This window comes from Parasteatoda tepidariorum, chromosome 6 (genome assembly GCF_982258835.1).
Source record: "Parasteatoda tepidariorum strain Cologne lab strain chromosome 6, Ptep-v5.0, whole genome shotgun sequence".
NCBI classification, from domain to species: Eukaryota; Metazoa; Arthropoda; class Arachnida; order Araneae; family Theridiidae; genus Parasteatoda; species Parasteatoda tepidariorum.
The window spans coordinates 35,039,002-35,061,480 of record NC_141760.1 but is presented as its reverse complement, the minus strand read 5'-3'; the positions used below and the strand labels follow the sequence as shown (position 1 = coordinate 35,061,480).

Below are 22,479 nucleotides of genomic sequence, written 5' to 3'. Positions count from 1 at the left end.
TAAAAAAAAAAAAAACTCAAACTGCTTCTGCCGGAAAAAAAAAAAACTCTCATAAGCTAAGAGACAAATTATCCGATGTCGCCAATGCACTTACATTAATTTGTGGTGTCCAGCTCTGAATTACACATTTTGAGAATCAGTGATCCGAGGAAGAACTGTTATTATCGCCTTCCGCCATATCTACTCACAGTGTGTCTGATGTCCTACTTTCAATGACATTTGCAAAAAAAAAAAAAAAAAATGAATCGAAATGACTATGCAAACAAAGTTAGGAATAGTAAGAATAAGTTCATTCGGAGAATTCTTTATTAAATGCAAGGAAAAGAACTTTTATCCTCTTCTTTTTCAGTTTAATAAATAATAAAATATGCGCAATACAACCAAAATCTGGTAAAATTTATCGTGTTTCTGGGTCTATGCTATGCCGAAGCACTTTGGCAATGATTTTGGAAAAACTAAAAAAAATTTGTAACTTTATAATATGTGATAAAATTTGGCAAATAGTGAAATTTTGTAGTTTTGTTTTATCATTGTACCTTAGAACATGTTATAAAAAATATTTATTCAGTTAAATTTAACTTTCAATGTATTAATTTAATAATATTAATTAATTTAATAATCAATAATTTTGAAAACCAAAATTTTTGATAGATCGCTATCATATGAACGGAAAAATTACCAAGGGAATGGTTTAAATACCGTATATTTTGGTTTTTATCTCCAGAATTGTCTTTTTTCCTTTCTTTATTTTATACCAGAATTGTCACTATGTTACCAGAATTTTTTTTTTCTTCGTGTATTTATTAAATATTTTATACCTTATAAACATTCTCTCATTTTATTCTTTAAAAAATATAAATCATCTCATTTCAAAAACACTCTCTTATATTAATGTTCCTACATATTTTTTTTTCAAAAGTATTTCCGCATATTTATTTATTTATTTATTAAATATTCCCACATATTTTTGGTTCACCCATGTTCCCTTATACTTATTCTTTAACCCCCTCATATTTATGTTTAAAAATATCCCCTATTATTTAAACTTTAAAAATATTTCCCCATATTTATGTTTTCAAAATGCTCCCTCACATGTATATTTTATAAATGTTTCCTCAAATTTATGTTTTGAAAATACATCCTCATTTTTATGTTTTGAAATTACGCCCTCTTATTTAAGTTTTAAAATATTCCTCCATATTTACCTATGTTTTAAAAATACGTCTTCAAAATTATATATTGTTTATGCTAAAAAAAATATTAATTCACATTACTCATATTTAAAAAATATTATAAATGCTTAAAAAATATTAATTCATATAATTTACGCTTAATAAATTTTATTAAATATTGCTTCGATTTAAATAAATTATTATTTCATATTATTTATCTATTAATAATATTACTTCGTTTTTAAAGATCTCAAAGGTAGAATATTCCGAAACAAGTTGGCTTCTAGAAAAGTGGAAAATTTCTGGTTTAAAATGCACATCCTGTTTAGTTGCATGCATAAAACAATTTTTTTTTCAGTTGTGTAGTTAAATAATATAATTTTCAGTAAGTTGTTGCTTCGTGAACTGCTTCACGCTTTTACTATCCTTTCTAAAGCCGATGTCCTTAAAGTCAGTAAAATGATTTTTAAAACCTTTTTCACTGAGTTCTCAATTTCTGTTTCACAAAATTTCCCCTCATATTTATTAATGTTGAATGTTACAATGTTAGTAAAAGTCTTTCCTAAACTAATAATTGAAAAGATTAGGATTAGAAATTTTGCTAGATCATTCCATAAGAGCGTTAAGTTGTAGTCTGAATCAATACATCATACAAAGCAACTGTTAAAATAAGTAAATAATTGTTATAAATCGATCCTAAATGCCATCTTTTATTTGAATTTGTTGAAAAAATCTGTATGTTTTGTCATTTAGATATTAACTTATCACTGAAACTCGTGCATTTAAAAATGTGTTAATTTCTTTTTTAATTATTTATGTACAAGTTATATGTACAATGCTTAAAACTCATGAATTGCGATTGCAAAATAAATAAAAAGGAATAAGGAAGTATGTAGATTAAATATTTTGAATGATAAAAATATTTTCCCAAGTCATGCATGGGATAATGGACTACTTTATCCATATAAGATATCTGATGATAAATGCTTTCGAAAAACAAGCATGGAGATTTTTTTACATTACAGAGATTTCAAATTGTTCGATATTTTGAGAAATAATTTAATATATATATATATATATATATATATATATATATATATATATATATATATATATATATATATATATATATATATATATATATATATATATATATATATATATATATATATATATATATATATATATATATATATATATATATATATATATATATTTCCAAATAGCTTTTAACTGACTCATGTTTATAAGAGCAAAATTCAAGTGATTAATTTAATTTATTATTGAATATATAAAAAAAAGTTCTTAATCGAAATATGTAAATAATATATTTCAATTTCTTCGTTTATACATAGTACCCGACTCTCAATATAACTGGAAAACTGGTAAATAAAGAATTGCATATTTAAGCAATTTTTTTCTAATATTAATTCAGTATTTATAATTTCTTCTTAAACTTTAAAAGAATCAAGCCTGAAATCAGAGTCATAAACTAAATTCAGGAAGCTCCTGAATTATTTTCTTAGGGCTAAAAATGAAATAAAATAAAATAAAATAAAATAAAATAAAATAAAATAAAATAAAATAAAATAAAATAAAATAAAATAAAATAAAATAAAATAAAATAAAATAAAATAAAATAAAATAAAACGTTTAAACATGCACAAGAGAATAAACTTTTTCTACGAAAATGTTTTAAAATGTTTTTATGGAAATATTTTCGAAGAATCAACCCAAAATTCCTAGCATTACAGCTTTCTTAGAGTTTTAACACATTTTAAAAAGGAAACTTTAAAAAATACAGAGAAAGAACTGATTTAAGTTTTCTTAATAACAATAAAAAACATGATTTAACTAATAAAAATGCATACATAAATTCAAGTAAACAGCTTTAAAAATCAAAAACTTATCAAATTTTTTTTCTTTCTTAACAAAACGTATTCCTTTTTAAAAAGAGCTTCACTACTTTTTTAAATCGAAATGATTGACACTTTGAAATGAGAAAATTTAAAAAAATAAAAAATCCCGCTTTCAATTTAGAAATTTATTCCATTAGATAACCTAGTTATAAAAGTTCCATTAAGTGTTCTAAGGCATGCAACTGAGTTCCGGTACATGAAATGACTGATAATATAAATGTATTATGCCTTTTTATAATATTTCGAAGAGATATAACTTTTTATTCAAAAATGCCTTTAATGCAAGATATCTAAAAATGAAAAATAAAATGTTTTATGAATAATTTCAAGGGAAAAATAAAACTGAGACTTAGGAATAAAAAAATTGTAATCTGAGCTTAACCTAATTAAACGTTTTAAAGCTTTTTCCTTATTTACTTGGAAATGTTTATTTTCACACTTACTGCATCTGTCAAAACGAGTATTGATAATGCTATTACTTAACTGTTAATACTTCTTCAAGATTGTGTGAAAAAGAAAAATGTTTCGTCATTTCTTCAAATTTTATTTTTCAAGAACGCTATTTAAAGAACAAACAATTTTCTTGACTTTTTCTTTTTAGTTAAATAATGCTGGTGTACTATTATGCTGCCTCTGCAAGCGCCATCTCGGATTTTAGGTTAAATTTTTGATTTTCGTTAACTTGATGTTCGTTTTTTATTTTTTTTTTATTTATTATATATTTATTTAATTTTTTTTCTTCGTTTTCTTAATGTTAAACTTCTATGAAATTTCCCTCTAAACTTTAAAGCAATAAAAATTTTCGATTTGTGGTTTTGAATCAGTAATTTAAAACTAGACATTTTATATCTTATTTTATATCCATCGCTGAACAGCCGACCCAATTTTGAATTTACGACTACTAATGTTCAACTCCGTAGCCATGTAATTTTGAGCCAATCCATAAGACAGGGAAACTCCTGAATTAGTATAGTGCGGCCTTCAGGAGAACTCCTTCAGACACCCGTCTAGCGTCGCGGCGGATACTAAGGTTACGAGGAAAGGACACTTCGAATAGGGGTCTTATAAGTATTTGTCTTAATTTTCGGCATAGGTCGTCGTGAGTAAACTAATCGACACCTTCTTTCCTCCATTTCATCCCCATTAGAAATGTGATCTCACTTGTTATCATAGTAGCAGACAGCCCCAGAATTTTAGTCTGGAGGAGTTCTCCTCAAAGCCGCACTATACCCCCAGAGGTATTGATTTGTTATGGGAACACGGAGAAGTTTGCGACTCGACAGATTTAACGTGCATCTGTCACTATTTACTACACGGGGAGTCTTCGTTCAGCTGGGATCGAGCCCACGAACTCTTGGACATGGGCCCAGTGCCTTACTAACCAGGCTATCTAAAACTAAACATTTATCAGTTTTGATATTTTTTAAAATTCAATTTTAGTATAATTTCAACTGATGAAAACCGATTTGGATAGTTTTTTATAAAGTTAAGTGCACAAAAAATATTCATCGAAAATTAAAAAACAGACAAATTTATACCATTAAACTACCTTTTAAAAACTACCGATTCAAAACTGAAGTGGTATAATTTTGACAAAAAAAGAATTAAAATATAATCTAAAGTACTGCATGCCTTATATATCAAGTTCTGATTTGGTGAAGCCTTGTATTTAGCGAAAGATACTACCGAATATCTAAGCCAGTTTATTTGTGAAAATTAAATAAAAAGGATTAAAAGCATATTTCGAATTTCCTATTTCCATTCTTTTGACAGTTGATTTCGGTCAAAAGAGAAAGGCCACTTAAATTAAATTTCATTTTTATAAATAATTTTGGTTTTAAAATTATATTAATGTTTCAGCGCAGAAATTTGTTCACACAAAAAGTTTGTTATCCAATACGTGTCTTCCACCATTTAAATTATCATATCACCTTTTATCTCTCTATATTGTTTTCTTTAATCTTAAAATCTCTCTAATTTTTTACTTCCTCCAAATTTGTTATTTTATAACGCGTCGAGTTTATGCAGTTTGAGAATCTTGCATTTTGTTCATTGAATTCGAAAACTTTCGTCAGGAATATTTCGAATTTGTTTTCAGAGTGTGTTCTGTTCACGTCAACCTTTCAGCATATTGCGTCCTCCGTTCAAATAGAATTTTGAAAATCTACTTTCTGCTCCTGCTCAGAGGATGCTTACTGCGAATCCAACTTAGCTTTTCATTTAAACTTAACTTTTCATTCTTTTTTTTAAAAAAGTTGGTTGTCCTAAATTTAGCAGTGTAACCGGAATCCAGTTTCTTCTTAGTTTTAAAAATGTAAATAATTGTTGATGAAACGATAATTCGAATTGAATCTGGAACATAAAGCTTGTGTAAACTTATATGGTGCCACGATACGCAGAATAGAATGATATATTCCACTAGCCTAAGATTGATAATCTAAGAGCTTGTGAATAATATGGTAAAATAACAGGTAGTCTGTCCATCCAATTAACCGCAAAGTTCACGGTAAAGAACATTTTTAACCATTACGGTTTACAAAAAATTCATGATTACAAAACTATATGGTTTTTTAACCATTTATAACTAGCATGGTTTCAAAACCGTGAAAAAGAAATTTAACTGAACATTGGATATAGTTTAGCAGCTTTTATGGTGCTGATATCTATGCGAGAACGAGAATATCGTATTCTAATAGCCCATGGTCAAAATATGGGGAGAGCATGACACTGGAAACTCTTTATGCATTGAAAGGAGTGGGAAGATATTGTGGTGTCAACGCTAGGACTCAGGATCAGGAGATTGCTAATAAGCCCTCACGATTATAATATGTACCCATCTGCGAAGTACTAAGTGGCTTCACTAGGTGGGCCCAGTTGATGCGATAAAATTCTGTTTGTTTAACAGTAATAGGTGAACGCAGTTAATTAACCGTTTTTACTCACTGTTAACAATTTAAATACCGTTTTATTTACAGTTATTTGACTTTTTTGTATGAATATGGTAAAATAACAATTAAATAAATTGCCATTTAAGCATTTTTTCCAAGAAATTTCTAACAATGTAATATTTTCTCAGTGCTGCGTGATTAACAACTAATTTTATTATGTCAAATAGTGTATACATGCATCCTAAATTAATTATTCTTACTTTATATTGTATAGTAGGAATGTCTTTTCTGATTATAATGTTTTTCTTATCCTACTGAAAATATTAATTATAATGTTTTCCGAATAACAGAAGTGGTGGCGGCTACTTAACACCAAGTAGTGCAAAAAAATGCTTTGGTGTAGTTACGTATGACGCTTCGCTACACCACTTTAGTGTAAAGTAGTTGCAACTATTTTCAGCCTAGAAATACATTAAGTTTTTTTACAGTGATGACCTATTGTAATGAATGTAACGCTGCGTGTCAATCAGGATTCAGATTTTGGACGTATTAAAGTGGTAAATATCACTCCTAAGCCATTCAGAATTCCATAAACCTGGGATTTTATTTATTAAAGTTTAATCAGTCAAAACTCCAAATATAATTTAACTGGCGAATTTATCGAGAAAATTTCATGTGGTATTTATTTTTCAAAATTGTTTAAAACCTGTAATTTTACAAATAGTTTAAATCATTTGAAATTTTAAATTGAATTAGAAAGGTAAATCCAGCGGGAACATTTCAAATGAAATTTTCGCTCCAAAACAATCCAAAGGTGATTAAAAAAACTATAATTCTAAAAATAGTCAAGTATCTTAAAACTCCAAAGGAATCATCAATTTCAGGCTTAAAGCATATGAGGATACATCTGACGATATATTTTACGAGTTAAAATTTAATTTTTATTGTAGTATATGTTTATTATAGACACAAAAGAGCTTTAAGTGGAATAAAATTATAAAATTAATAGATCAATATCAATTAAAATTTCCCAATTTTTCAAAATTTTAATAATGTAACTGTTAATTATAAAATGAGTGATTAATATTGAATCGAAATGTTACAGAAACTCAAATAATGTTTATAAAACTTGGTATTTAATGTTCATAATAATTTGATGTATGGTTTTGATTAAACACAGGAAAAATTTTATGAATGTATTTCTCTCATTCATTAAGTAACTAATTATATTTCCAATTTAATTTTATTCGTTTTAAAGTTTCTTATTGCACCTAGTTACCAAATTTTAAAGTTGTAACTATTCAAATTTTTTTTCTTCAAAAATTAAAATATATATCATTTGAAACACAAGCCGCCTACTCAGTAAAAATTTTTGAAAATATTTGAAAAATTTGAGGTTGTATTGCTGTAGAATGTAAATGTAATTAATTCGAAAACATTTTTTTTTAAATAGTTGTTAATTGCGTTAATGTAAAACAAACTAACAAAATTAATGGCAATGTAAGAAGAAAAATAAGGAAGAGAACTACCAAAAATGACGAAAATATTGAGATGTCATTCTTGGTTTCACCTCAAAAGGAAAGTTTACGATTGTAAAAATTGGGGCGTGGGAATTACAGAAAAAAAATTATATAAACTTGTCAGAAATTAAACAATAAATTGACATTATTAAATGATTAATCCATTTAAGACGGATTGAAATTTTCCACAAACATTACTTAATTTTGCAAATAACTGAATGACTCAGCAAATCGGATGTTTAGAAATTGTTTTTTAATTTTATTTTTTTCTATTAGATTTTCCGGGTACTTAAGTATTTCCTCAATGTAAGCTATGGATACCTTTAATCAACTTCTCTAAATCATTATTATACATTAATGCTTTATATTTTATTCAACTATACAACTTTATCTTTAAACTATTATCAAATTTTCAAAGATAATTTAAACACAGTTTTAAATTTAATGAAGTCAGCAATAACGTTGCTCAATTTTTATATTTTTTCAAAGTCTAGGATATTTAAAGAAATAAATTAATTAATTAACAATAATAATAATCAGAATAAGAATTTAAAATATAGCGAGTTCAAAAAAAAACAGTCATAATATTTGCATATGGTTTTTAAAGTTCATAAAAAGTAATAGTCAAATAACTTTTTTATAAACTTAAATTACATAAATTATGAAAAATAAAACTTTTCTCTAGTAGATAATAGTAAATAGCTTTGAGAGGTGAGATGTTATAATCGTATAAAATTAAAATATTTTTTTAATAAAAAAACACCAGCTAAGATAGTTAAGAGTTCTATAAGTAACATTGCACTATTCCTTCTAATTTAAATAAAATTTCAATAAAAAAATTAAACATTTTTATTTTTAACTTTGATTTTCAACAGTTATAAAGATATTTAATGTTAACATAGATGTAATTAATTTTTTTCTATATTCCATTCAAATCATTTAAAAGCTAAGTTCTTAAAATGACAAAAAATTGCAGTGAAGTAAGTAAGTGGTTGTAAAAAGAATTGTGAGTGAAAATGTACTTATTTGTTATCATTTTTAAGGAAAAGATTCTTTTTTAAACAATACCAGTCATTAAATAAAATCATTCAAATAATTAAAATTTAATAAAGACAGTTGGTAGTAAGTAGCGATATGCGAAGTAATTTTCTAAGTTCAAAATGTTTCCAAATTTCTATTTTAAAAACTTTGAAATACAAAATTTTTAAATTTATGACCGTTAATAAGTAGATAGTCTTAAAGAGTTTCGAGGGAGACCAATTTATTTATTTCTTCAATAGTAAAAGCTAATTTAAATTAACAAATTAAATATTTAAATTTTAATAAAATTTAAATTTGGATTACAATATTTTTCAAATTTAATTTTTAGTTTAAATATTAAAAAAATTTAAATATTTAAAAATTTATATTTCAGATAAAATTATTTTTAAACATGAAATTTATATAAAAACTAGAATTGAAAATTAAATAAAATATTTTAAAAATATTTGAAATTTAAATAAAATAATAAATAAAATGATTTTATTTAAATTTCAAAATTAAATTAAATATTTGAAATTTAAATAAAATATTTTAAAAACTTAAATATTTTATAAGTATCGGAGATATAAGATGGGGGAATAAAATTTGGAAGAAACAATGTTCTTATCTCTTTTAATTTATTAAAAATGAGAGCTCTTTACTGAGAACTATTTTTTTTAAAATGAACTGTTTTACAAATAAAATGCTTTAAAAAAAGAGGAGTTTATCATTAAAGATGGGTTAGAAACTGTTTGCTCATTCAAGAAAACTTCGCGGAAATGCAGCGGACCTAACATTAGTGAAACAAACAAGTTTTTATGTCAGCTAGTATGAAAAAAGCCTTGTTTTTGAAAAACGCTATTTTAATTTTGTAATTAAATTTAATTTTAGTCTCATATATGAATAATTTTATTTCTTCTTTTTTACTTTCATACTTCTTTTTTTTAATTCAGTTTCTTTCACACCTTCTCGCGTCGAAGCAAAATGCACAATATTTTACTCCTTTCCAAAGCTTTATCTTATACTTTTAGGATATTTGTACGGCTCTCAAAAGATGTTAAAATAAGATAAACTAATTTTGAGAAAAGTTCAATTCACTTCTTAAGAAAACATCACTTAAATGATTTCAGTTTACAACCTAATGTTGAGCAGCCGACCCAATTCTGAGTTAAGGACTATCAATGTTCAACTCCATATCCTTGTAATTTTGAACCCAACCCAAAAGAAAAGGGAACTCCAGGATCCATCATTGGGACAAACTAATGTTCGACTAGTGAGTAGAACTTTTTGATCGAACAAACCTACATTTGTTTTGCATGGAGGGGAAAACTACGAAAACCTTCTTCAGTTAAACCAATGCCAAGGGGATTTTAACCCATGATCTGGTTACCACTGAAGATATTTCGCGTCAGCACTGTAGTCGGCTCGATCCGGGTGCAGAAGTAGTATCAATCAGCCGCCGCTGTGATTACAACCTGGGTCACCTCCTTGGGAGGCGAACGCTCTATCCCCTGATCCATCGCGGCTTTTCTTAAATGAATTAGAGTTATTTCTTCTTTAAAAAAATCACGAAACAAAGAAATATAAGTAAACCTCAAAAATGTGAATGTAATCTGACAAACAAAAGCTCAGCTTCCATTCTATTTAGCAATTTTACGACAACCCTGATACGGTGCTAAAGTGAACCATATCCTGCACATTGTACCCTCTTAAACATTATTGAACAGTGTTTTGGTTCAATTAAACGCAAGTGTGGTACAGTTTAACACAGAGTCTGTAAACATTTTGAACCATATTAAGGTTCAAAGCATCGATAGTGGTCCGACAACCGATTTTTCTGAGAGTATGGCTATACGATCTGGCCAAAAACATTCGAACATCCACCTAAATCAACATGGGGGGGGGGTAATTTTTTTTGGTTTGTCCTGAGTCTTGGTCTGTCCTGAATCTGACAGACATGAACTCTGAGATGCATGTTGACGTTTTGGACTCACTGCCATCATTCGCTTCAACTGGGATGAATGCTTGGAGTTTAAAACTAATGGAAAATTTGCCCAAACGTGTGCAAGCTGACATTGATGTGAAAAAGGAGACCAACAGACCAACATCATATTGATATAAGTACCAGGACTCTCCGAGACCCTACTACTGGGTGCTCGGATACTTTCGGTCACACTGTTAGATATTTTTCGGAAAAAAATGGTTAAATAACAATTTATTCAATGTTATTTTACCATATTCAAACAAAACAGTCAAATAACCATAAATAAGATGGTATTAAAACTGTTAACTGGGGGAAAAAACGTTTATTTATTGTTTTCACCTAATACAGTTAAAGAACCAGAATTTTATCACACCAATTAGGTTCACCTAATGACACCAATTAGTTCTTTACAGTTGGGTGCATATTATAGCCGAGAGGGCTAATCTGTCAATCTCATGACCAACAGAACAGGGGCTCGAGTCCCAGCTTTGACATCAAAATATTTCCTCTATTCCCTTCATTTCCTGTGTCCTATTTCCTGTGTCCTGAAATGTCTGATTTGTGACCCTGGACTATTTGAATGCGAAACTATCACTCACGCCTAAATGGCAGCATCATAAAGTTACTTAACACAAAGAATCAGTATTTCCCATTTCTTACGATAGGTAAAAGAAGCAAATATAATTAAACCACATTCTACGCTTCATTTGATGAAACACGACTCAACCACAACCTAGCTCCAATGTCTGTCACATAATGAAAAGCATAGCTCTAATGACCAGTTAAATTCTTTTTTACGATTTTTTAACCCTATTAGTTGCATACGGTTTTAAACCGTAAATGTAAAAAAATATTCGTTATCGTGAACTTTATGGTTAAAAGGACTGCTGCCGTTTATTTCACCGAAATTTTAGAATGAAATTCTAAGAGTGTAGCTAGTTTTTCATTAAAGATTAATTTTATTTTAAAGATTAATTAACAAAAATAAATAATTATTAACTTTAGTGAAAGTGTTTAAAATCATTTAGTGTTCGAAATTTAAAATCTGTTTATTTAACGTGGGGTAAGCTGTTTTATAACTTCTCTAAAGAATCGATTATATTCATATTAAGTTATATTTTCTTTATTTTAGGTCACTCAACTGAGCTTAATCAGATGTAAAATAATGCAAACGTGTTTTGTAGTTTATTTGAAAATAGGATTAGTTGTTGAGAAATATGTTAAACAGATCTTTACAAATTCGATCTCTGTCATTGCTTAAATCCTCTCAACTGCTTGAGTTAAAATGAAAAGTAGAAATTTTACGCGTCACGAATCATTGCAGATTTAAAAACAATTAGATATTTCAATTGAAATAAAGATAAAGAATTAAGCTTAAGCAAAAAAAATGGTTTCAATTTTCGTAAAATTACATAAATATGGGAGATTTGTTAATTTGTTTTTCATTATTAAATCACATGCTGAATTAATAAGAAAACATGATCGTAACGTGATTTAAAATTGAATTGTTTATCATCGATATCTTTGAAAGAATGAAAAAGAAAAACAGATTATTTTTTTTAAAATTTTTTTTAATCAAAACTATTTTTAGTCATTGTTTTCGCTTGTTATAAATATAATTTAACCTCTGACTTTTTTGGTTCATAAGGGCTGTACAAAATAATGTGAACAGTTTTTTTAATAACTCAATGCCTTTCTTGAAAATAGTGCATTTCAAAATATCGTGATCAAAGGCTTTCGAAGATGGTGTAACTTTTTTTATTTAAATTTTGTATAAACTAATTGATTTAATTAAAATGAGAGGTAGAATTTAAAAGGTTTCTTCTTTTTAACATCATTAAATACAAAAATATTCTATTTATTAATATCACGATTTTAAAGAATCATTTTCAAAAATACTAGCATTAAAAAATATGACATTTTAACTTCCTCAGCTTTCTTTAGTCATATATATTTTTCAAACGTAAATTTGGAGCCATTTCTAAAAGCTTTGATCATAATCTTAAAAAATGAGCTAACAATTTTGGCATGTGAAATTTTCAAAACACTTACAGCAGTTTCTGTAGGTTAGCATAGTGTAGTATAGTATGGAATACACTGTAAAAAAGCTCGGTAAATTTTTAAGCTGTATTTGGTGCAAAATTTCTCATTATCCCAAAGTTTGGTTAAATATAGATTATTTCAGTTACACCATAAATTATGAAGTATGATCCAAAAATACTTCCATGGGGCAACTGACTGCACCAAAATTTGGTAAAAGTCACGAAACTTTGACGATGCCTGTAAACTGAACGATATTTGTTTACGACGCCAAATTTTCTTTAAAACTCGGTCTTGGTGTATAGGGAGGACTAATGCATGTTGTTTCAAGTATCAACTTATTTAGGTTGATAAATGTTTTATTTGCCTTAATTAAAGTTCATTTCTTTTATGTTGCTTTTTTTAATTTGGTAGGCGGTATAAAATGGTTAGGTGTATGTCATAAAATAACCTACTTACGGTAAATAGTTTTGTTACGGTAAATAGCAAACTTGGTCTGCCTTTGAGTGCTTTAAAAATATCAAATAATGGTGTAATCTTCCTCTGGTTTTATAAAAGAATTAAAAGAAGGAATGAAAATAGATGCTTTGTTTCTTCAAAATACCTACTTTTGGTGCAACCGTCTACTGATATTTGGAGCTGGTGAAAATACCAAAATATGGTGAAATTGTGCTCCATTTTATGAAGTCAACAAATGAATAACAATTAGTGGCGCTGCGTGGCTCGGAATTTTTTACAGTGTAGTATAGGAATGTTCAAACATTGCGTAAGCACTAAAAGGGAAGAGTGTTTTTAATGGTTTGCTTATTTTTACTGACAAGGAGAGAAAAAGGGTATGGTAAGGCTTACGCAAAACATTAAAATACCCTTATTTTTAATTTTTTTTAAATGCAAAATAACGAAAAAAATTTAGAAAAAATTTAATACTGATATGTTTTAAAATTGAATTAAAGTTACATTTTGGGAAAGAAAAAGTTGTTGATTAGTTTCAAAATTTTATAAGTTTTTTTCTTGACGTCAGTTTTGTTTTATAAAAGGATATATCTTCCATCTTAATTTACTTCTACAGTTCCTAAAACTGGGTTATTCTAAAAGTTAAAGGCAAACAAGAGAGGGGGTTTCGATTGTCTTGCGTAAGGATGGAGAGGTTTTATTTTTTGTAAAATCAGCTGGTGGAAAAGAGCCAAATAATTGTCCACAAATTTAAAACTCAATAATCAAGTTTTGCTCATGGTATAGTGCGTTACTATTTACAATTGTTACAGTTTTGGAAGAAATTAATGGTACCATGGTCTTAACGGTAGCAAAGATATGTAGGGGAGAGTGGGGTCAATTGTAACAGGGTACGATTGTAACAGAGCAAAAATTTCGAGTGTCGGGTTCTAGATTTGGTTTCTAGGTGGCGCACAAGGTGTATTTAATAAATCTACATGTACACCCCTGATGGCAATCATTTTTATGTACTTTTGAAAGAGTTAGATCACAAAAGATATTTTCACGCCACGCAAGTACTTTTTTTGGTATTAGAATATTATATTGTAACAAAGTAATTTTGTTTAAACAAATAAAAATTAGTAACCGAATATGTAAGTGGACACCTTAATTAACATTTCAATAAAAAAAAAGATTAGTTTTGCTAATTAACTAGCATTGTTTTTAACAAATGAAGCTGAAATGGCGTCTTGGGGACAATTGTAACAATAAGTAAAGGGACGATTGTAACAGCTGAAAATAAATAATCTTATGTTTACAAACCATTACTTAAGTCTTTAAGAACCACCAATAGTTTCCTATATCATTTATATTATGTTGCATGTGCATTATTTTATTTGTCACCTTTCACAGCATAAATTAAAATTTTTAACCCTTAAAGTTAAAAGCTTAACCCTTTAGGTCTCTGCTCATTATTATTTTTACTCCTAAAATATCACTACTATTTTGATCAATAAAGATATATATCACAACTATGATACTATGTATAATTAACTATGTTTTAGTTGAATTTATGAACTGTTACAATTGACCCCGTAAGTGGGGACAATTGTAACAAGTGCTCGACTGTCAAAAATTGTTAATAACTAATATAATAACATTTAAAATTAGGTATTTATTTTTTTTTCTAGTCGAGGATAGTCTACTTTACTCGTCTGTCAATTTAATACTAATAGTATATTGGATTTTTTGTTAGTTAAAAATAGTTAAGTAAAAAATGTTACAATTGACCCCACTCTCCCCTACTGGTGATGTTGTTGTTGTTCTCAATTCAATAATTAATTTAATTAATCTAACAATGCCAAATTTTTCTATTTTTAATACTATTTTCTGCATGGTACTTAAATGTGAAATCAACTAGAAAATCACTAAAAATAAAAGTTGAAAGTTATACCTGAAAACTGATAAGTTTATTTGAGAAAGCAAAAAAGTTGCGAAAGTTTTAGAGATTTAATTCTGTAAATAACCCTAATTTTAATTAATTACTAACTACTAATCTAACTAATCAACTAATTTTAATAACACAGGCATTGATTCAATGGACAATTCATCTTTTACGGATTTGGTCTCATTGGCCAGGTACTCCGTGTCACCTATTATTAGTTTTCGCAGTTTCCGCAATGCTATAAATGACTCTAAATTATCAAAATTAAAATCATGTGATATTCTTCCAATCAGAAAAAAGTATTTCATATTTCCATGCGCATTAGGGTCAATTTCGGTTTCATTGCAAAAATGTATTAGTAATGTATTTCACTAATTCTTTTAAACAATTGTTATTTTGTCAATTTTGTACTATTATTTGCACAATTACTGCAGTTCTAACATCAAAACTGGTGGCAGTTGTCACCAAAAATTTTTTATAGTGCAGTATCATCCCTAAAAAATTGGCTTCTCTTTATTGGGTTTATAGTCCTAAAGAGTTAAGGACTTGGTGTGGTAATAAGACGCATTTTCTCCATAGGTCTTCTGTTTTTCTGCTCGATGTAAAAGTTCTTGCATCGAGCTGCTCCTTAAGATTGCATCCAGACAGAAATATGTTCTTTCAGACTTTTACTCCTTACTCTCAGAACAATCAGTTCAACATTGAACCATAATGTCAGTACCTTGAACCATAATAAGGTGCAAATTTTAGGTAGTCTTAATAAGATATTAATTTGCATCACCTTTTTGTTCAAGTTGAACCATAGCATCGTGCAATGGGGGTTAAGAAGTATGATAAGGTTGTTAAACTTTGCCCCATATTAAAGTTTTAACAAATTTAAGTGATATTTTGATTTACCAAGTTTTGATATAACAATGCACCTGCTCCTTAAGTTTTCGAAATTTCGACTGTGTAACATCACAATACGCATAAATATCTCATTGCTGAGGAAAAAAAAGAAGCATAGACAGAACTGCCAGAACATGGTAAAATTTATCGTGTTTCAGGCTCTATGGGAACATCGAAAAGCTCGATACTTTTAACCGATGTGCTTTGGTAATGATTTTGATAAAATTAACTATAAAATATGGTTTTATAATATGGGATAAAATTTGGTAAATGTGATAAAATTTGGACGATACCTTAGAGCATGGTATAAGAAACCCATTTATTCGGTTAAGTTTGCTTTTCAGATTTGTATTTTTTACTAAATGTGTGGTAATGAGAATTATAATTTTGAAAACTAGAATTTACGGTAAACCGTAACCATACGGATGAAAAAATTATCAAATGAATGGTTTAAATATGTATATAAAAAAAATTTAGCTTTATCAATCAGAATTAAATTTTTCTTTTCTTAAACTAGAAGTGTTATTACCTTACAGAACAGTAATTTGTTATTCGGTGTGGCAGTTATGGTGCTTTCATTCAAAAACGCTCTCCTAAACATTTAGATGATATATATTATATTGGATATTATTAATATAGATTTGTTTAATCCCTTAAAAAAGATTACATACTAGGGGTCGAAAATTAAATTTAAGTGAGGGGGAAACAAAAACACTATAGAAGAGAAGTATCACCAGAGAAAAAAGGTTGAAAACATAAAAACCAGTTTGATTGCTTGATAAAACTTGTCAATCACCTTTCAACTCCTTTTGGTTTCCCTCAGCAATCAAACAGATTTTGCTAATGGGTTTCAAGTTTCTTCGACATCAACTTTCTTTCTTAATAGCGAACAAGTCAACAAGTTTATTAATAGTGAATCGTTAACGTTTTTTTTTCTCCCTTCGATTAAATATAATTTTGTAAATCATAATCTGTATACTTTTTTTTAAACTTCTTTTTCAACTATTTTCAAAAAAGATTAAAAGGGGTTTTTTTCATTTCCGAAATCCATGTATATTTCAATTTTAAACTTTTGGTTCTGATTTCTTTATTTTTCATTATTCAGCAAAAGTTTTTAAGTTTACATTCTCATAGAAAAATGAACGTAGAATTTGCTTTGCTTATACTTTAACTCCAGGAAACATTGGATAGAATTGTATATTTACGTTAAAGATTAATCTTAGCATTAAATTCAAGATTAGAGAAGAGATTACTCTAACACTTTCGAGGGAAAGTACATAACACTAGGGTTAAAAGAAAAAAGTAATAAGAAAAAGAAATGTAGGGGGAAAAAAAGTAAGAGCATAACTTTAACATTACAGAGGAAAGAGCACATGCTGGTTTGAATACAGCAAATGTTTAAAATGAAAACAAAATTATCAACTTACGATCCCTAAATGGAAAAGTTAGAAAAAAAAAAGTAGTATAGAAAATGATAAACGGCACCAGAATTCCAAACATCAAAAAAAATTTTGCTTGGCTCATCGCCTTTAAGAATCTTAAAAAACATTTTCAAACTTCTCCAAAAAAACTTGTGCGTGTTCTTGTAGTTTTGTGCGTATTCTTTCAATTTTAATAGACGGACTTCGTGAACAGTTGCATTTTTATAGTTCGAATTATTTTATTATTTTTAGAGGAAGCACAAATGATAATTACATGTTGTGCCTTCTCCAAGATTTCAGAGCTATATAAAAAAGTGAACTTTAAACTTTTGGTAACTTTTTGTTTTTGCTACCCTTTACAAATTTTTGCACTGCAGTAATAGGAAAGGAGATGGAGTAATATTAAAGATATTAAACCCACAATATAGTACAACAATGAAGAAAAACGAAGACAAATTGAACCTAAACGAAAATTGAACCTAATAGAAGAGTTTTGTTTTAAGCGGAACATTTGGTGTGGGAGAAGAAGCGGGGTTTTTTTCTAATAAATTGTTTCACTTCAGCCAAGCAAATTATAGTCAATAATGGTCATTTTAAAATCGATTTTATTATAGAAAAACAATAATAAGCAAAAAAAAATTTTTTTTTTAGAAAAAGTGAAGGTGAATTGGGAGTTAATAGTACATGCCTTGATTTAGGTAGCTTTTTATTTTTAATAATTCTTTAGAATATTATAAATTTAAAAAATTGCACTTTATTATTACAAGTATTTTCATATAAAAAAAATTTATATTTGAATAATTATGGTTGAGTTGTTTGTCTTTATTCCTTCCTTAAGCAGGTAAAAATGTTTGTTATTAACTCGAAAATGTGACTTATTATTGTTTCAGAATTAAGTTGTAAATTAATGATAAATAAAGCACTTTACCATTAAAATAAGTAATGAGTTAAGATCTGACGCTTCGAACCCCATGTTATGTAAAATTTTTATTACATTTAATGTATGTAAGAATTCACATAGATTACTTATAATCACTTCACTAATTGCATAAATATAACTTTTTGCGTGATAATTCTTTGAATTACTAATTTTTTTTGAAATAGTATTTTTTAATAGTAACTCTATAATATAAAAGTAACTAATAACTAGTAACTCCGTAATAAACTAGTAACTCTATAATAAAGTAACTAGTTACTCTATAATATAAAAGTAATTCTGTTCAGAAAGGATTTTTAAAATGATCGTCAATTCATGTGCCTTCACGCTACGCGTTTCAGAGACCTAAGAATATCATCTATACTCATAACTCCTATTAATAATTCCTTAAAAAAAATATATTTTGAATCACTATAATTAATTTCTGCTCAACGACAGTTATAAAATAAAAGAAAATGAAATTCACTTCTAAATTTATAATGTTTTTACAATAAAAAACTAAAGCCAGTTTTTTAATCTGAAGAAAATTGATTTGTTGATAACTATTATTGGAAAAATATAAATAAAAGGTGAAATTATTTATATCTGCCATTAAAATGAATTGAATCTTTTTTTATTTATTTAAAAATTAATATAAATTTTTAAGTTAAAATTATTTTTCACAGTATTATTATCTGAAAAAAATGTTAAAAATGACATGATTGAAGAAAATAGTTAAGATTTGCCTTAAGCGTATATTCTCCCAAGTTTATGTTTAAAGAATATTTTATCAATATTTAATTTTTTTTTTGAATATTTTTGTATTTATCAATAAAAAAACTTAATGCAACCTAAAAAAAATTGTAAATAAAAACGAAAAATGATTCTACCACCGAAGAAAAATTTGTCACTTAAAAAGTAAAGTTAGATTTGAATGATCAAAAATTTTAATGATGTCATCAAGATTAAATATTTTATACAAAGTTTTTCAATTTATGTCTAATTAAGCAAAACAAAATTAACTCACCTTTTTGCACATTGTAGTAGGGCGTATCCTTCAATTACAATTAAAAATCCATGGATCACAGTTCACTTCGCGTGGATAAGCACAAGTTAGCATCACATTTAACTGACCAATGGTCACACGTTGTTACACTCTTTTAATAATCCAACTTTAAACTTCTATATTTTTGCACTCAGTTGTTTAATCTTCAGTTTAATCACCCAATTTGCTTCTTTGTTTTCTTCTTCGCTGATACGATTAAATTGCTGTTTCGATTTTGTCAACGCTTTAAACTATATTACTAATTAGCAAAGATTTCAAAAATCTACTAATTACTATTAATTGCTCTGAACATTTGAAGGCACTCTTTTCAAACTTACATATCTATGTTTTTTTTTTTAAAAAAAAGGAATTTTTTTTAAAAAAAATACTAATTTTAATAATATCTAAATCCACAAAATATTTGTTGAACAATCTCTTTCGTACTTTTTTGCTGAATAAAGTAATTTACTTTTCTGCAATTGTTGTTTATATTGTTTTAGAAGATTTGTTTAGAAAACTTTCGATTGATTACAAAAAAGTACTTGATCTGAGAAAATCACTCAAGAATTACAAGAGGGGTGTTGTTCGGGGCAACTGTCAATAAAAGGTCAATTCTTGGATGAGTACGCAGAGCTTCAGAGTGTGACGTCACAAACAACGTCACGCATGGTAGTCCAAAAATGGCGGTCGTCATGCAAGCCTGAGGCTGGATACGCGTCTGAGTAGCAACGAAGATATCTCTACTACTACGCAAGGCTACAGAGGCTAAAAGCCCTACCTCAGGTACTTTGTAGGGTTACTCCACCTTGTCGAATCGCCAAGAAAACATCGAAAAAAACTTTCTTCTTGCGTCGCCAAGAATTGGCGCCGAATTCATAAATATTTTGCTGCGTTCTATTGTTGTGGATTATGAATGCCTTCAAACAAGTTAACGCGTACTGGGCTCCGATAATTTTTGCTTTTTTCCTCAGCGATTTTTGCTTTGTAGGAGAGTGGAATTTCTTCCACCATTTCTAAAGTGTCTCTGGGGGACGTGGGACATTGTTTTTCTTAAAAATATTTTTAAAATAAGTAAATTAATATAAGATTAATAGGCTTTTCTTTTTCATTATTTTTATTTTTTATCAGTGAAGGTAAATGTAATATTTGAGACATTCCATATTTCAAACTACTTGTTCAAAAACAGTTTGCAAAAAAATATATTTATTAAATTTGTTGTCTTGTGAAGAAAGCAGCTCATACCCGTGTATATATACTTCTTTAATTATTGTAATTCGCATAAAAGTTTTGTTTTATTATTTTTTTATAATTTTATTTCTAGAAACTGTCAATACTATAGAAAAATTCGGTAAAAGAATACAGTAATGACTAGCAATGAATATCAGTAAAGTTTACAGCAATCTTATGTATGATTAATGTGAAAAATAGATGAAAACTTAGGGGATAACGATTTTTTTTTGTTTTAATTTTTCTCAAAAATAACGATTAGATCATCCCCTGTTGCATTTAGAGGACTATTAAGTTAAGATAACATGAAAAATCGGCACTCTTCGAGAATTATTATACAGTGAAGATGGGTCGAAAAACTCCTTCTTTCCGAGCGCAAAATTGTCTTTTCACTAAATCACAGCTTTCACGAACCACGCAATTTTCGTTCCACTCCTATGGTCTTATATAATGACGAGAGAAATAATTTATTTTTAGTGTAATTTTTTAAAATTGAGTATGAATTTTACTTGTTTAAATCTTATTCACATCAGAATTTCTAAAAATGGGTGCCTAATTTTTTTTTAAAAGCACATATTTTTGATCAAGACCGAGACAATAATACTTTTAATGAATGAAAGGAAACTTGATTTTAGAATCAAATATTCCTGAAAAAGTAGTTTTATTCAAAAATTTCTATAAAAAGTTAGTTCAGTTAGAAGTATTTTCAAAATTAGCAATTAAATTAATATTTTTTCTCTCGGAAATATAGCTATATTTTTGGAAATTTTGCATTTCCGTTTAAAACACAAACTTTCTTCAATAACATTTAACAATCTTTTCATAAAAATTAATTTATATATAATTGATGTTTTCTTTAAGCGATAATGAAATAATACTTCCTTTGCTTTAAATGACTTACAATTCCTTTAAAACTAACTTGTATTTCCGCGTGTGTAGATATCTTGTTGTGGTATTTTGTTACTTCAGATTAAAAAAAATTTTTTATATGTAATTCCAACAATTATTAATTTCCACGATAAACTGTTTTTGAATTATTAATTATAAAACTAAACAAAAATATATTCTAACATACAAGAACAGTAAATATTAAAGTACTAAATTAAATAAAAAATGGAGCTAATAACTGAGCAGATAGAAGAAACTTTTTATAAACTGAAAAATAACTTAAAAGAAAAAAATATTTTTAAAAAAAATTGCAATTAAAACTAAAACAATAAATTAGTTCTGAAAAGTTAATTTCGAAATTGAATTTTAACTAGTAATGACTACTAAAAACTACTTCAGTTAATTTTGAAATCATACTAAAACCTCTTGGCTGTTTTTTATTTTTATGTTTCGATTTATTGGAAAAAAGAGCGCCAATATGGCGAGAAGGTAGAATTGTGAACAGCTCCAACGAAAACAAACTTTAAGAGACACCGAAAAACACCTTTGAACAAGAAGATATGTGATTTGTTACAGTTTGGAGTGACGTCAAAACTTTGGTGTGCAGTGAGTGGTGGCGAAGTATGTTGATAAGGCGGGGCTAATATTCGTTCATCCTCTGAGTTCTGATCCTTTGAAATGAAGCGTTTCGGTTTCAGCCATTGGTCAATAGATTTTTTTTTCTATTCTGTCCAGTTTCTCCACCCATATTTTATTTTGGGTTGATAGAGGCTGTTTCTTTGTTTAAGTTAAAAATAGAAAGAACAAGCATTTGCGAAACTTAATTGAGCTTTGTAAATCTATGCTAAGTCAACTAAAACTCAAATATTTGGTTACAGAAATAGATTTCTTTTTCTTTCTTTTTTTTTTTTAATTTATAAAAAGTAAACTAATTTTAAAATAATATTCACCTCCTTTTCTTCCGAAAAAAATAGAGAAGGAAATGGAACCAAAATAAATTAGTTTTCGAACTGTTTCGATCCAATTTTTCATTTTTGACATAATGAAAACGTCTAAATTTGAATATAAATTACGAATTTCCAATGCAGCTGTGACGAAATTTTGTATGATCGAATTGAGTTTTTAGGTTTGAATGTATTATTTTATCTAATATGAATATTGTGCAAATTTTATG

General features: G+C 27.6%; 1 long non-coding RNA gene across 1 annotated transcript in view; it reads right to left on the bottom strand.

Moving 5' to 3' along the window:
- Positions 1-19,966, bottom strand: part of LOC139425162 (uncharacterized) — an 81,581-nt gene extending 61,615 nt beyond the window's left edge. The window contains exon 1 of the long non-coding RNA XR_011636439.2: positions 19,173-19,966. This is a non-coding gene — a long non-coding RNA (uncharacterized LOC139425162). The remainder of the gene's footprint in view (positions 1-19,172) is intronic.
- Between the last annotated feature and the right edge of the window lie 2,513 nt (positions 19,967-22,479).